Source organism: Rhododendron vialii, chromosome 6a (assembly GCF_030253575.1).
Source record: "Rhododendron vialii isolate Sample 1 chromosome 6a, ASM3025357v1".
NCBI classification, from domain to species: domain Eukaryota; kingdom Viridiplantae; phylum Streptophyta; class Magnoliopsida; order Ericales; family Ericaceae; genus Rhododendron; species Rhododendron vialii.
The window spans coordinates 27,060,769-27,075,333 of record NC_080562.1 but is presented as its reverse complement, the minus strand read 5'-3'; the positions used below and the strand labels follow the sequence as shown (position 1 = coordinate 27,075,333).

Below are 14,565 nucleotides of genomic sequence, written 5' to 3'. Positions count from 1 at the left end.
CTGCTGTGACTCCGAACGTGCACTTCTACGGATTGAGACGTACCTTGTATTTCCAGAGCCTTTCGAGAAACTGCCTGAGTGCGGGAAGGTAGTCTTTTTCCTCTTTTGCTTTTACTATCATGTCATCGACGTAGATTTCGACTATCTTATGGATGAAATTGTGAAACAGAGTTATTTGTGCTCTTTGAAAGGTGCAACCAGCGTTCTTCAGCCCAAACGGCATCATCACATAGCAGTAGGTACCCCATTTAGTGACAAAGGTTGTCTTTTCCTGATCCTCTGGCACCACGAAGATCAGATTGTAACCTGAGAAGCCGTTGACAAAAGAGAGCAAGGCATATCTCGCCATGTTGTCCACGAGCACGTCGATGTGTGGCAGAGGAAAACTATCCTTCGGGCTGGCTCTGTTCAAATCCTTGAAATCGACACATACCCGGATTCTTCCGTCTTTCTTCGATACTGGCACGATGTTGGCAACCCGTTTGGGATATTTAGCAACCCTTAGGAACCCTGCGTCAATTTTCTTGGTGACCTCTTCTTTGATCTTCTGAACCCAATTCGGCCTCATCGTGCGGAGCTTCTACTTGACAGGAATAGCTCCATGTTCCAACGGAATTCGATGTTGTACTATCTCAGGGTCAATGCCGGGCATGTCCTTGTGAGACCAAGCGAAAACTTTGGAGAATTCCTTGAGTAGCTCAATTGTTCCAGCGTGGTTTTCCGGAGACAGATTTGAACCAATTTGCATCATGCGAGGGTCATCATCGTTTTTCAGGTTTATAGAAATCACTTCTTCTTTTAACGGCTGAGCATGCATTTCGTCTTCCCTTTCGATGAGGGAACGCAACCCAACCGGGATGCTCTCGTCAAAGTCTGTTCCTTCATCGTCGGGGTCGACTCAGTTTATATAGAAGCTAGCAAAGTAGTCCGAAGTAGGATCATGCATTTCATAAAACCCAACAGGGTTGCCAAGTACAGACGACTCGAACTCAAAGTAAAAGCTATGACGTGAAGGGCCGAGAGGCACAAACTCCGACTATGAGCTAGACCTAGACTCGATAGACTTCGTGTCAGATTCAGACATGTCGTCAATGCATGTTAAGCGTGGAGTGAAGATGCAATTATTTATACTTCCCTTCACCACTGTGATGAGAGTGGTGGGATCTGCTGGAGTGTCTGGAGAGTCGGGCCCAAGCATCAGCACTTTCGCCTCTTCACCTCCGCCAACCAAACCTACTTGGGAGAATAGCACTTCCAAGCTTCCCTAGTCAAAAACTCCCTGCCAATCGGCCTCCTCCTTGATCTGAGTCAACTTCCTTTGGAACTCCTCTACAGCGAGCTTTTCTTTTGCCAAGTCTTCTTCATCGTCCGACCAGGTGTCGTTAGCAAAAATTTCGAAGCCTGATAGCCAAGCGCTAATCTTTGCATCCCAAAACGGCTCTATCTGCCCTGAATAAGCAAATCCTCCACCTTCAAACTTTGAGGCTTTCCCGTGTCCTTGCTAGCTTTAGCTCCCTTTGCAGGTGGGACATACCTTAGACCACAGTGGCCTTCAGTAAAAGGGAATGTAGGGAATTGAGCAATACCCTGCTGATTAATGCCGAGTCCAAAATCGGGCATGAATGACATCTTCCTCATTATCTCAAGGGCGGTTGAACTGATAGTAAAGTCGTCATCCATGGCGATGGACAGGGCTGAGCCAGATGTGTCGAAAGAGAAGCCCCCAAAGTCGGAATCCTCCTCCCCATGCATGATCCCTAAGACGGGTGTTCCATCTTCCTTCAGCAGGCGTATCCCAGAGTCCCCGCAGATCGTCAGCGTTCCAGTAGGGAGCCCTAGCATAACCTTTTGGTGCAGTGTGGATGGTACAGCCATGATGTCGGGCCTATGGAGCCACGGCCTTCCGAGCAGCAGATTGAAAGTGGAGGGGATGTCGACCACATGGAATTCCACATCCATTTCAAAGCCCTCCGCATCGAGCTTGAGCATTATGGTACCTTCAACCACACGGCGGGTGCTGTCATACGCTTTAACTGCTAGATTGAATGGCGTGAAGTCCTTCTTTGTAAGGCCCAAGCGGTAAGCGACCCTCATCAGGCAAACATTAATGGCGGAACAATTATCAATTAGCACAGTCGACACCCAATGTCCCCTGTATTTGGTAGTGATGTGCAACGGGCGGTTGTGCGCGGTCCCTTCGACAGGCAAGTCCTTCTCGGTGAATGTGACTGAGTGTTTGGAAAGGAGCAGAAGTACCAGAGCAATCATGGCTTTGAGAGTGATGTCAATTGGTACTGTGAGACGGGCCAAAGCTGAGGACAGCTTTTCGCGATGCTCCTTTGATGACAATATCAGTCCTCAGATAGATACGGCGGCGGGAATCCGTTCAAGTTGTTTTAGGCTGGCATCCTCTTCCGGTGCCCCACTCGGAAAGATCTGATCATTCTTCTGGGCAGCGGGAGTGGTAGACCTTTGAATAGTCGGATTGGATGAGCTCCCTGCCTGTAGTTTGGCAGCTGAAAAACTCGACCACTTCTTGTAACGTTGGCTATGTCCCCCCAGAAGGACAGATCATCAGAATCCCATAAGTCTGCGGTATATCTTCTAATTTGCGCTTCTCTTTGTCGAGCGATGCGACCGTTGCTGGTGATTCCTAGCCTGGGAGTGCATTTCCTTCTAAATCCTCCATCACCAAACCCTCCCGAAAAGCGGGGTCTTGAGCGGTAGCTTCCTCGAATGGTGTCCCTAGGTTGGTAACAAACGGGACGTCCCAGAATCCCCCATCGACCAAGGCGGTGTTGACTGTCCACACCTCGCCACCCATGTTTAGATCCACAATGTTGTCCACGTCCCACAAGTCAGCGGGCGGCGAAGTTTTAACGGCCTTATCTGCATCCCAAAGATCACTCGGAGGTGCTTCCAAAACCATAATTGAGCAATCATCCCCAGGAGTTGAAACAACGGGACGAGGCTGTTCCTCGGAAACGATGTCAAGGGTAACGTCAAACTTGTGAATACGGCGATCAAGCGCATTTGCAATTGAGTTTACCGTAGGAAGCACGGCGCCAAGCGGCCGACGGACATCAGGAATCATCTCTCCTTCCTGACAATAGTCCCAATACTCCTCGCTGATATCTCCTTGATCCAGATCAGCCTTGAGGCCCCATTCCATTTGTCCTTTATCAGGCTGAGGATCCCATACATATTCCTCGACCTCTGCCTTAGGCTGGTCTAGTTCGGGTTGGCGGAATAGTATGAATAAGGATAGGCCATCCAAAAGGTCTGCCTGTGCGGCATTCCATGCTCCTTCCCATTGATCGAGCCACACTTGATTGACAAGGGGCTATGCTGGGAAACCTATGTTGTACTGCTCGATCCAATCCGAGCAAAGTTCCTCCCATTCCTTAGCCTTGTCCTCCATGGCCCATCCAGCCGCCATCATGTTAACACTTGCCTCAGAGGGAAAGGGTACGATCGTTTTAGGGTTGTCTTCTGGGGTAATATGGTCGGTGGGATTGAATATGGTGGAGCTGAGAGTTATCTGGTTTATTTGAGGGTTAGTATTGTGCTTGGGCATGGAATTGGTAATGACGTTAGGTTTGGTAGGTGGGGCTGGAAGGGTTTCATTGTCCACTGAGTCCTGTATCGCGTGACAAAGCCGATAACAAGAGTCGGTGTAATGGCCAGGCATTTGATGAGAAGCACAGAAAGCACTTGGGTTATGGCTCGGGGGTAGATTTTGAGGAAGTGAAGTTGGAGCTAGGGGCCTAAGGTGGCCGGTCTTGATCAACTTTTCCAATACTGAGGAGAGTGGACCTTCGAAATTGGCAAAGTTCCGGGGTTGGTTCCCATTCCGAGGCTTGTGAGGAGTTTGAACTTGGTTGACATCAGCGATGTGATTGAAGCTTGGAGAGTAGGCATTGTTGTTGGCAGATGTTGCGTTGGCGTAGTTGTTTCCACCAAACAGTGCAGTACTATTTCCGGTGTAAGCTCGGGGCTTTGACTTTGGAGCCGAGGAAGATGAGGTATCACTTCGTGGCAGAACACCAGTTTGGAGAGCTTCCTCGATTGCTAGACCGGAGTCGAAGAAAGTCTCAAAGCTAGCTCGTTGGACCAATACAAGATTTTTGGCAAAGTCGGGCTGCAGGTTGCGGGAGATGATACGGATTTGGTCCTTTTCGCTCGGACGATCAGTCTTGAGTGTTGCCTTGGCCCTTCATCTCTTAATGAAGTCCGTAAAAGACTGACTCCTTTGCGTTCATCTTGGTCGACTCCAACTCCCGGGTGGTCATTTTGAGCTAAGCATTGTAACCGTATTGAGTGTTGAACGCTGCACCAATATCCTTCCATGTTCTCCGTTTGGAAATGTCAAGCGACAAGAACCACTAGAAGGCGGGGCCGGCTAGAGTTTGTGGGAACAGTTGGGCCATTGCTTCTTCCTCAACTCCGTGTAGTTTCATTGCACCGTGATAGGCTAAAAGGTGGGTTTTTTGATCCCCGGATTCGTCGAACTTTGCGAAGTCTAGCATTTTAAACCTTTCGGGCAATTTGGCATTCGGGAATGGGCAATGTTGATCCATGTCTAGTCCTCCTGCACCAATCTTCTCAAATTTAGAGACCGTCTCCTCGAGTTTTGCCATTTTAGCGATCAAAGCGGCCATCTCTGGACTCGGAGCGAGATTCTCAATCAGAGGAGCCTCTTCGACAGCAATCTCACGCTCTCGTCTTTCACCACCACCCCCTTCTGCTGCGGGCAGAAGTCGTTCTTCAAGCAAGGCACGAAGGTTAGCCATGGAGGCATCGGCCTGGTCTGCCCTCTGTTGCATGATGGCTAGGTTATGCTGGAGGTTTGCAAAATCTGTAGCGAGATTCGGAGGTGGTACGTCAGCCATGACTAGCAATTCTATCTTGACAAGCTTTGGTGATGTGGGTGGAGTTGATGGAGGGGATTTGTGCGAAGTAGTCGATGGCGAATCCTTTCTTGACAAAGCACAGGCAAGAGCTTCCGTTGTGACTGACCGAGAAGCTAACCCCAAACCAAATCTTCAGACAGACCTGACGGACGTTCCCAAGTAGGTTTGGCTCTTGATCTTAAAGTTCTGCTTTGATGGTGGAATGGCTAGACAGCAAAGTACAAGAGCTCAATGATAGCCTGCAGCAATTTATTTTGAAAGAATTTGGAAAATGCACATGTCAACGTCGTCGGTGTCCTCCTAGACTCTATAACTAGGGAGAGTCTGTCTCGTGCCATTTGGATGTTGCCAAGAGATCCTCGAACACTCTTTTCGATAATGTATCCTTATTTGAATCGATCAACACTAAGAGATGTCAACACAGACTAAGCCTTTGACTACCCCGTTCTCGAAGTCTCAACTTTTAGAGTCGGAAAAACTCGGTGTAGATGTCGTGATACCATAACCGGGGTGGCGTAAGCAGCACTGTGCCGGAGCCTTGAGTGGTGTAAGTGATTAGCACTTTTAACCTGGATGGTGTAAGTATCACGGCATTCTCTCCGTTGTTCCTGGTTTTCTGTTTGAAACTTCGACCGAGTGTTTATACAAGGATTTAGAGAACATTGATTTCCCAAAGTCTCGTTGATTCAAGGACTTTTGAAAATTGATAACGTGCACCATCAAGATGCACGACTTGTCATCGGGCCAAGACAACGTCCTTTTAGGCATGAGACAGACTACCTAAAAGCTGCCCTAGCATGCTTCTACGCAAAACGGTATGAATGTATGTACAGGCATGCGATATGGAAAGCAGTAACACGTAGACAGTATATGGGGTTAGATGCAAATAATCCTACCCTGCGGGTTCCTGTCCTAGGTTGGAAGGTTCTATTGCTTTGTACACATGAAGAGGCCGATTTTGACTTAAAGGGGTTCCTCTGACTAGAGCCGCGATATACCTCCCGCTGCAATGCGTAGAGCAAAGTAATGGTCGAACGGTAGTACGACTCATCATCGTCCAAGGTTGTTAGGCATTCGAGGGCCCCGAGCTCCAGTAAACTGTGCCGGTTACCCAAAACGCCTCATTGGGGCTGACCAACTTTGATGCAAATGGAGAGTGCCAAAGAATGATGAAGGAGAGAGAATCGCAATACTTTGAAAAAAATGCCCTTTTAAGTTTGGCTCAATTTTATTAATCGATACTTGGAGAAAACTACACAAGCGAACAATAGTAAAAGCCCCAATTCGGATTGGTCGAATGCTGAGATCCTGTTACGTTACCATTTCGTTCTTCAGCAGCGCGGAGCGTACTGTTTTGACAAACTTTTTGAAAATTGTTCATTTATGTATTAATTGCCAAATATTGATCAATGCAATGAGTTCCCCAGCAGAGTCGCCACTGTGGGCACATGCCCCAAAAATCTTCCGTTTATGTTAAAATTGGGTGCGCCCTTTTTGAAAGCGAGGTGAAACGCTCACAATTCAGAGTCGTCACTCGGGTTTTGCGGTAAAACACCCAAGGAACCGAACTTGAAAACGTTTGCTACGTTGTTTGATTTTGAAAAGGCATAGACTGGTCCGTCGTCACCTTCGATATCTGAGGTTCGGGAGCCAGGTTACGAGAGGGGAAGGGTTTTATGGCACCCCTCTCGCCCAATCCGGAGATCGGTCTCTACTCGGCAATTTTGTAAAAACATTTGCATTTTTCTCTCATTGATCACTTTTTAGCCAATTAGGGCGGGGAAACAGTTAATGGGGATTAAATACCATAACAAATTGTAGTTATGTGGCAAAATGTTTATGGATGCTTGACTAAAATGATGGATATAGGAAATAGATTGAAAACAAGCACTTGCAGGTGATTTAAACAAACTGAGGTACGCTGACCCAAAAGAACGTGCGCAGGCAGCACACCAGCATACATTGGATAGGCCACTACATGCTAGCACGACCTGCGCACGCCACTATATTACCAGCGTACTCCAGTTGTCACTGACCCACAGTTCTTGTTTTCAACCCTTTGGGCTCTGGAAAGGACTAGTGCACACCCAGGACAAACCACGCAGTTTATCAATCATATACTAAGCAGTTACGGCTAACAACAATGGATCTAAAGAAATAAGATGGACAGTACACCCCATAAATAGTGTGGGGAGATAGATAGAGGCTAGAACTAGCTACCATGCAAGGGCCAGCCACTGGACCAAGACATCACTACCGTACGCCAGTCATGTTTGACCGTACGCCATTTGTGCCTCTTGTCCAGTGCTTGGCTTTGCATCACCTGGGCTCTGGAATATGATCAGAAGGATCCCAGAGGCCTTCCAAAGCAAATGAAAGTAAATATTGAGATACTACAACTACACAGTTCTAAAATACAGAAAGCTGGACAATGATTCTTAGCATGCTATATGGTGATAAAAGAAAGGCAATAAAGCAAGAAACAGATGATCAATGATCCCCATTCCAGTAGTGCACGTACTGCCACAACTGGCATACGGCTTGTTAGTACTGGCGTGCGCCATTGTTCATTTCATACGGCTGTTAATATTCCACCAGCTTGAAGCCAGGACTGGTATTGATTACCAGCTTGGTCCTCACTAGCTCCACTCAGGGTCAGAACAGAGAGTTACGCAAATGTGGTATACCTTTGGTTTTGAGGTTGATAGGAGATTTGAGCCTTGAACTTGATGTTTGAGAGGTGAATGATGAGTGTATGAGTGTGGGTGGTGTATCAGAGGGGCTTCTTGCTTTCTCTTTCAATGGAGGGGGAGTGAGGAAGCAAGGAGACCAACAACAAAGGGAAGAAGAGGCTTGAAAGCTCTTAAAGGAAGTAACCCCTTGCAAATGAATGCAAGGGATGTATTTATAGCCAAAAGATGACTGAGGAGGGGCTGTAACCAGATGGGTTAAGGGTTGGTTTGGTTTGGTTAGTGAGTGAGCCTCCATGCATTAAATGCATGAGACTTGGCTTGAAAGGTGGTGTAGGAGAGAGGGGGAGCCGGCTGCGCGATTATAATCATCAGGAGACTGTAGCCTACGTTAAGGTGGGCACAAAAATCTCGAGCACGTGGTTGAATAGTGACGATTTGACCGGCTTTGATTGGTGTACGCCATGAGAGTACTTGCGTGCGCCAGTGTCAAATGAGTCAACGGCTGATGACCGACACGTGGCAGTTTACCAGCGCACGCCAGAGTAGTACTGGCGTAAGCAAGCAGGATTTGGTTGAGGCCATTTGGTTTTGGCTCGAAGGGTTTGAAACGAGGTTCGAAAGAGTTTGAATGAGGCTTGAAAAAGCTCAGAGCTCAAACACACCAATAATCTCGGAATGTTCTTGACCTTAATCATCATTGGGGTATCAATAGACTATTCCAGATGATCCAGAATAGGGTGTCTACACATAGTCTTTTCAATAGAAGAGGAGATGACGGGCAACTCTTGGAAATACATATATATCTCTGAAAAGAGTGAGGACAGGTAGTTAAATGGAGCATAAGTTGCGGAGATCATGTGCCCATACTAAGCCCCCCAAAATTTGTCAAATCTAAATCTCAGTTGCGACTGTTCAGACTCCAACGAATCAAATGGAAATCAAATCATTTCCACATATGGCGCCGCCAAAAAAAATGGTTGGCCACTCCATTCTCTCATCCGACACCTGCAAAACTAGTTCTTAAACCAGGTGGTACCAGTCAAAGATCCTCGGGCAATCTAGTCAGATAGCACTTGTTTGTTTTTTTCGAAAAGAAATATGGAAATTTCCAAAGTGTCAAGGTGAAGTTATCTGAATTGAAGAGCAAATTTAATCTTATTTAGTACAATATTAAAAGCCAATTTCGTACTTATATAACAACTTTTTAACATACATGATTTTCTTGAAGAAGTAAAATTTGGGTGTATACAAGGAGAGGACTACGCGTCTGTACAAGGATGAGTGTTAGCAGTGTTGGGCCTCCTTAATTCCGTCCATGGCTACCTCCGCCCCTGGGGGAGCGTTGTGTTGTTCCTGTTGGGCAAAAACAACATAAAACAACATAACATAACCCATCTAGTCCCCAGTCATTGGGGGTATAGGGGGGGATGATTGAAGACAGACCTAACCTTTAGCAATATATGCACAAAGACTGCTCACCTAATACCACTGAAACAGTGGCCCCCCTAAACCTCCAAGAACCAAGGAGCTACAGGGACATTTTGTTGTAGAAACATGCCCCCAAATCAAAGCCAAATGGCATCAGAGAGGGCAGGCCTAGAGATCCAAATCAATTTATGTGCACATTACCATACTTCTTTCATTGATAGTCCAGATCATCGGTATGCACACAATGTTGGGAAAAAAACAAAGAGTATTTATTTTTTATGTGGTCCTAAGCATTGTGTTTTCTAAATTAGATTGATTGTTGGACTTAATAGATTGGGTCATGCTAGTCAATTATGTGATCTACTTGATAGCATGGGTTTTTTTTCCCTATTGGGTAGTAGTTTCCCAATTATAATGGGTGAGATTAATGCTTTACCATTGATTTCATTGTTTTATGATGGGAAGAGAAACATATGATGTACCCGTCGTAGAGAAGCCGTCCCAGATGAGGTTATTTTTTGTGTAAGCTCCCACTTTTATAAAAGGGTCTTACGCCCACTTTTATCCCATCGGCTGAAAATTACCCTCGCATGGGTTTTTTTCCTATTGGGTAGTAGTTTCCCAATTATAATGGGTGAGATTAATTCTTTACCATTGATTTCATTGTTTCTATGATGGGAAGAGAAACATATGGTGTACCCGTCGTAAAGAAGCCGTCCCCGATGAAGTTATTTTTGTGTAAGCTCCCACTTTTATAAAAGAGTCTTACGTCCACTTTTATCCCATCGGCTGAAAATAACCCTCACATGGGACAGAACACTCTAAATTCTTCTAAGCTCATGGAAGATGATGAACTTTCCTCCAAGTATGAGAGAAGATTTTCTTTTTCCCCTCATCGATCCTTGATGATTTTTGTTTGATATCCCTAAGATTTTGTAGTTTTTCCCAACAGTTCCTACATAGTGATATGTACTCAAAGGCCCCAATTAATGTCAGTTGTACGGGGATATATATCGCTTCCATCCACCTCATTAGGACCACTTAAGCAAATAGAATTATGCCAACTTAAGTTGAGGTTTGTGATTTCTTTTCTTTTCTTTTTCTTGAACACCTTCCTTCATACTTGTACAGGGATATGCGCATTTATTGGCATTAAAAAAGAAAATTAAATAGACATCCTATATGGAAATCTTATTTAGGTGTCCATCCTAGTGAGTTTAAATATTTATGTTTTCATCCTTAAATTGGTTGAATGACCAATTTTGCCCTTATTTAATTTCTTCATTAATTAACTCTCTCTCTCTCTTCAAATTTAATGTCTATCCAAACACATTCTCTCTCTCAAATCTCGGAGAATACATAGCCGGAGAAGTCTCATTTCTCTCAAACACGTATGCATAATCTAGTAAGGGGTCCCCCGTTACTCCCTCTTCCTCTTTGCTCTTTTCTCTGTCAATCCCCATACATTCCAACATGAATCAAACCAATAATGCACCGAACAAAACAACTCCTCTTGACCCCATCACCACCACCACACGTGCACGCACGTTTCAAATCGAAGCCATGGATTGGATTTGTGTTTTGGCGACCCACCCCGTTCGTCCCACTCCGCACCCGAGGTGACCTACCACTTCGAACCACTCTAGATCTGGGTTTCAAGTCAACGGCGGCGCATCCGGGTTATTAAAAAAAAAAAGTCGACGGCGACGTTCTAAAATAGCGCCATTGTAGTCATTGATCTTGGAGAAGAACCCGGAACGGCACCGTCGTCATCAATTTTTCGTTTCATTGATAGTTAGAAATAAGAGTGGACGACATCAAAACAGTCATGAATGGTCGAGGTTCTAAGGTTGAGTCACATCGCTTTCGTCCTCTTAATCGCCGCCGTTACCGGATTGCCTTGCAGGAATATCAGTTTTAGGTATTATATTTTTTGAATTTTTGTCATGTTTGTGAATTGATGATGTTTTGTTCATCTACCTCGATTGAAACCTACACTTCTCAAAATTTGTCACATTTTCTGATTTTTGTCATGTTTTTTATTTGATCATGTTTTTGTTCATCTACCTCGATTGAAACCTACACTTCTCAAAACTTGTCATGTTTTCTGATTTTTGTAATGTTTTTTATTTGATCATGTTTTGTTCATCTACCTTGATCGAAACCTACACTTCTCGAAACTTGCCATGTTTTTCGATTTTGTCATGTTTTTTAATTGATCTTGTCTTGTTCATCTACCTCGATCAGGTTTTGCCATGTTTTGTGAATTGATCATGTTTTCCGGCTTACACAGTCGTTTTTGTAAGAGTAGTATTTTCTTTTTAGATTTTTGGGAAATGAAAATATGAGAGAGAAGATTAGGAGAGAGAAAAAATTCAAAAATTTAGGTGAGAGAAATGTTTGAAAGAGGAGAGAGAATTGAGATAATTAGAAAAGATAAAAAAAAAAAAAAAGAGAAAGATTTGAAAAATCAGGAGAAAGAAATGGTAGTTTAGGATTTAATTGAATTTGAGGATAGAAAGATAAGTATCTAAATACATTAGGATGAGCACCTAAATAAGTAGGATAAAAAGAATGACTAATTAAGTTCCCCCATTAAAAAGCATCCATACTTTGGCTAGCCGGGCAAGCTAGGTTGAACACTCGTCCCCTTTCATTCTTTGAATACTACTTTTCATGACACCCCAATTTAAAAAAAAAAAAAAACTAGTTTAATTAGAAGTAAGGGATTTTATCTGCACATGGAGAATGAAGGGCTTTGATTCCTAATGGGGTGTTGGATGGTGATGGGGTTAGAGTTGTGTCGTTTTTTTTTCTGATCGGCAACTAAATTTATTAAGAAAACTTGACAAATAGCACATCAAGTTGGGAGAGGGAGAGAGGGATTCAACCACCGGTTGAAAAAAAAGAAAAGAAAAGCAAATGGAACAAAATCCATACTCAATAGGCAAGCCCGAAACACCTAAGAGGACAAAGCTCTAACAGCCCAAGTGTAAAACCCAAAAAAGACAAGGCCCAAACAAACCCCAAGAAATCCCAAAACTTAAACCTGGCCAAGGAAACTGATAGACCACCATTGCAATAATGTACTCGCACCTATCAAACGAACGTGATACAACACTAGGCCCCATCCTGTACTGTTCTATTTCTGTTCACACACAAGTTGAAACTTGTCAAACTGACATGCTCCCTGTTGGAAGATTCTGTTGAGAATTGGCCGAACTACGACTAAATGCTCAAAGAACAATCAAGTAAGAAACGGAAGTAGAAAAGACCTATAGATTTTTGTGTGGTTAGTTGAGAACATGCATGGCTCATACCAGCTTCCACTAGGTATTGAATGAAGAGAGTACGTGGGTTGAATCGGCTTTTGTGTGTAAACAAGTATTTTCTAATATCCTAGGATTTACATCACCAAGCCCCAAGTCACATGATACACACCCACGTGTGTGAGCGGGAGCGCAAGCTCGAAATGATCTTTGAAAAACATCCCAAACTACTGAAATTTGCAAGAGCGAGGATTGAGAGCGCGAAAGCAGAGCGAGAATTGAGAGTGAGAGGGAAGGGTCGGAGCTCAAAGATTTGTGAGTAAGAGCCTAGCAGAATCAGGCTTCAGAAAAACAGATCCTCTGTCCTTTCATCTATCCCTGTGAGAAAATATGAGCGTATCTATCAAGATCAAATAAAAACAAGAGGTCAATTGGTGGGGTCCATAAATTTCTCATTCAAACTTGGTGCCTACTACATGTTTGACAAATTTATGGAACCAATTTATCACTCATTTATTTGGTTGATTGGGTACGTTGTTGATCTTTTCTACAGAAAAAGAAAGACTTCGTGCATCACCGGTTAACAGCCTCAGCCTTTTTGACATTTTCCACATTGAAGGATACTGACCCCAAACAAAAACCAATTTCCACTCCCTCATGGTCTTTCTCCTTAACTTCCTCCATTTTTTTTACATCACAGATTTTTTGAAGTCAGTGGTACATGAGATTTCATTACATAATCACCAATCACCAAGACACGAGCACATGTAAATTGCAGGCTAAAATGATATATAATGCAAAACATAACCGAAATGAATTCCGGTGTAGAGCTAATCACAGATGTGATAGTACAAGGACCTATGAGGAAAATCTAGTTCAAACCATGGAAGAATACGCTCAAATTAAAGGGGATCAGCTCCTCACCATATCCCATCCCTCGATACCTGTTTACCTATTTTTTCCCTCGGTCGAAATTTGTCAGGATTTTGGGAAACAAAGTCAACAACACAAATAAGGGCAATGCGGCTTGTCTCCAAAGGTAAAGCCATGGTTACATGCTATATTTCAAGACTTCGTCGGATGTGAAGTGGCAATCGAATCAAATCAAAATTGATAGCAAGAACAAATTTGAAGACGAACGAAAGAGATTCTTCCATTAAACTTCAATGATGTATTGACACATAAAAGAAAATCAGTGATGCAAAGCAAACACCAATCTTCAAGAATGAAATTGACACATGGGATTCTAACTTATTAATCTACTCCTAAAATTGGTAATTGAAAGACAAAAATTTAAAGGGCAGTAAATGTAAATGACATGAAAAGTAAATGACTTGGAAAATAAACCCTCATCCCAAAAGTTGAGTTTGGAGAGACAAAAATTTAAAGACAAAAAAAGATAAGTTTTTGATTTGTCGGAGAGACTTTACAATAAAGCCTAAAAAGGCTATTTACAATAAACAAAAGGATGATGCTATGGTGTCCCCCATCATTTTGGGGACACTGTAATTTTTGGCATAATTTTACCATTAGGAGCATAACTAAAATCAATTACAAGCATAACAGAACTCAAACAAGACATAACCAAGGAATATCCAAAAAACCAACAAAGGCGTAACTGAACCCAACCAAGGCATAACAAATAAGTTATGCCTTGCTATGGTTTTGGTTATGCCTTGCTATGGTTCTGTTATGCTTATAATGGGTTTTGGTTATACTCATAATGGTTTTGTTATGCCAAAATTTACGGTGTCCCCAAAATGACCGGGGACACCGAAGTCATTCCCGAAACAAAAAAGTGTGGGAAATAACTTCTGTGTTAACTACTTTTCATCTTCTAATCTTTTGCTTTCAATTGTCCAAATAACTTCTCTTCAACTTTCAAATGTGTAGAAGCACGCCATGTGTCTTTATACCTTTCAAATGCATAGGATTAATTATGGAAATACTACTATAATCTTTTGCACATGTGAGCAATGCCCGATCAGTTAGGTATGATCCAGTAGCCAATTTATCCACTACATGGATCAACAACAACCCAACAATTTACAGCTATGATTTTTTCGATCCAACAATTAATTATGTCGGGTTTAAAATGACTCTCGTCCTTTCCCGATCCAGTGGTGTAGGTTCCACCTTTTAAGTAGAGGGTGAACAAAACTCTAACACCTTTGCAGAGGAATAAGGAAAATCTAGCTCAATGCGCCACAAAGGAAGGGGCCGGAAAGAAGACTTTGTACATCACCAGTCAACATGCACACT

The 14,565-nt window shown here is 43.5% G+C and overlaps 1 non-coding gene across 1 annotated transcript; it reads right to left on the bottom strand.

Moving 5' to 3' along the window:
• Positions 1–9,143: 9,143 nt before the first annotated feature.
• LOC131331621 (small nucleolar RNA snoR100) lies at positions 9,144–9,251 on the bottom strand. Its single transcript, XR_009201431.1, has one exon. It is a non-coding gene; the product is annotated as a small nucleolar RNA snoR100 (small nucleolar RNA).
• Positions 9,252–14,565: the final 5,314 nt, after the last annotated feature.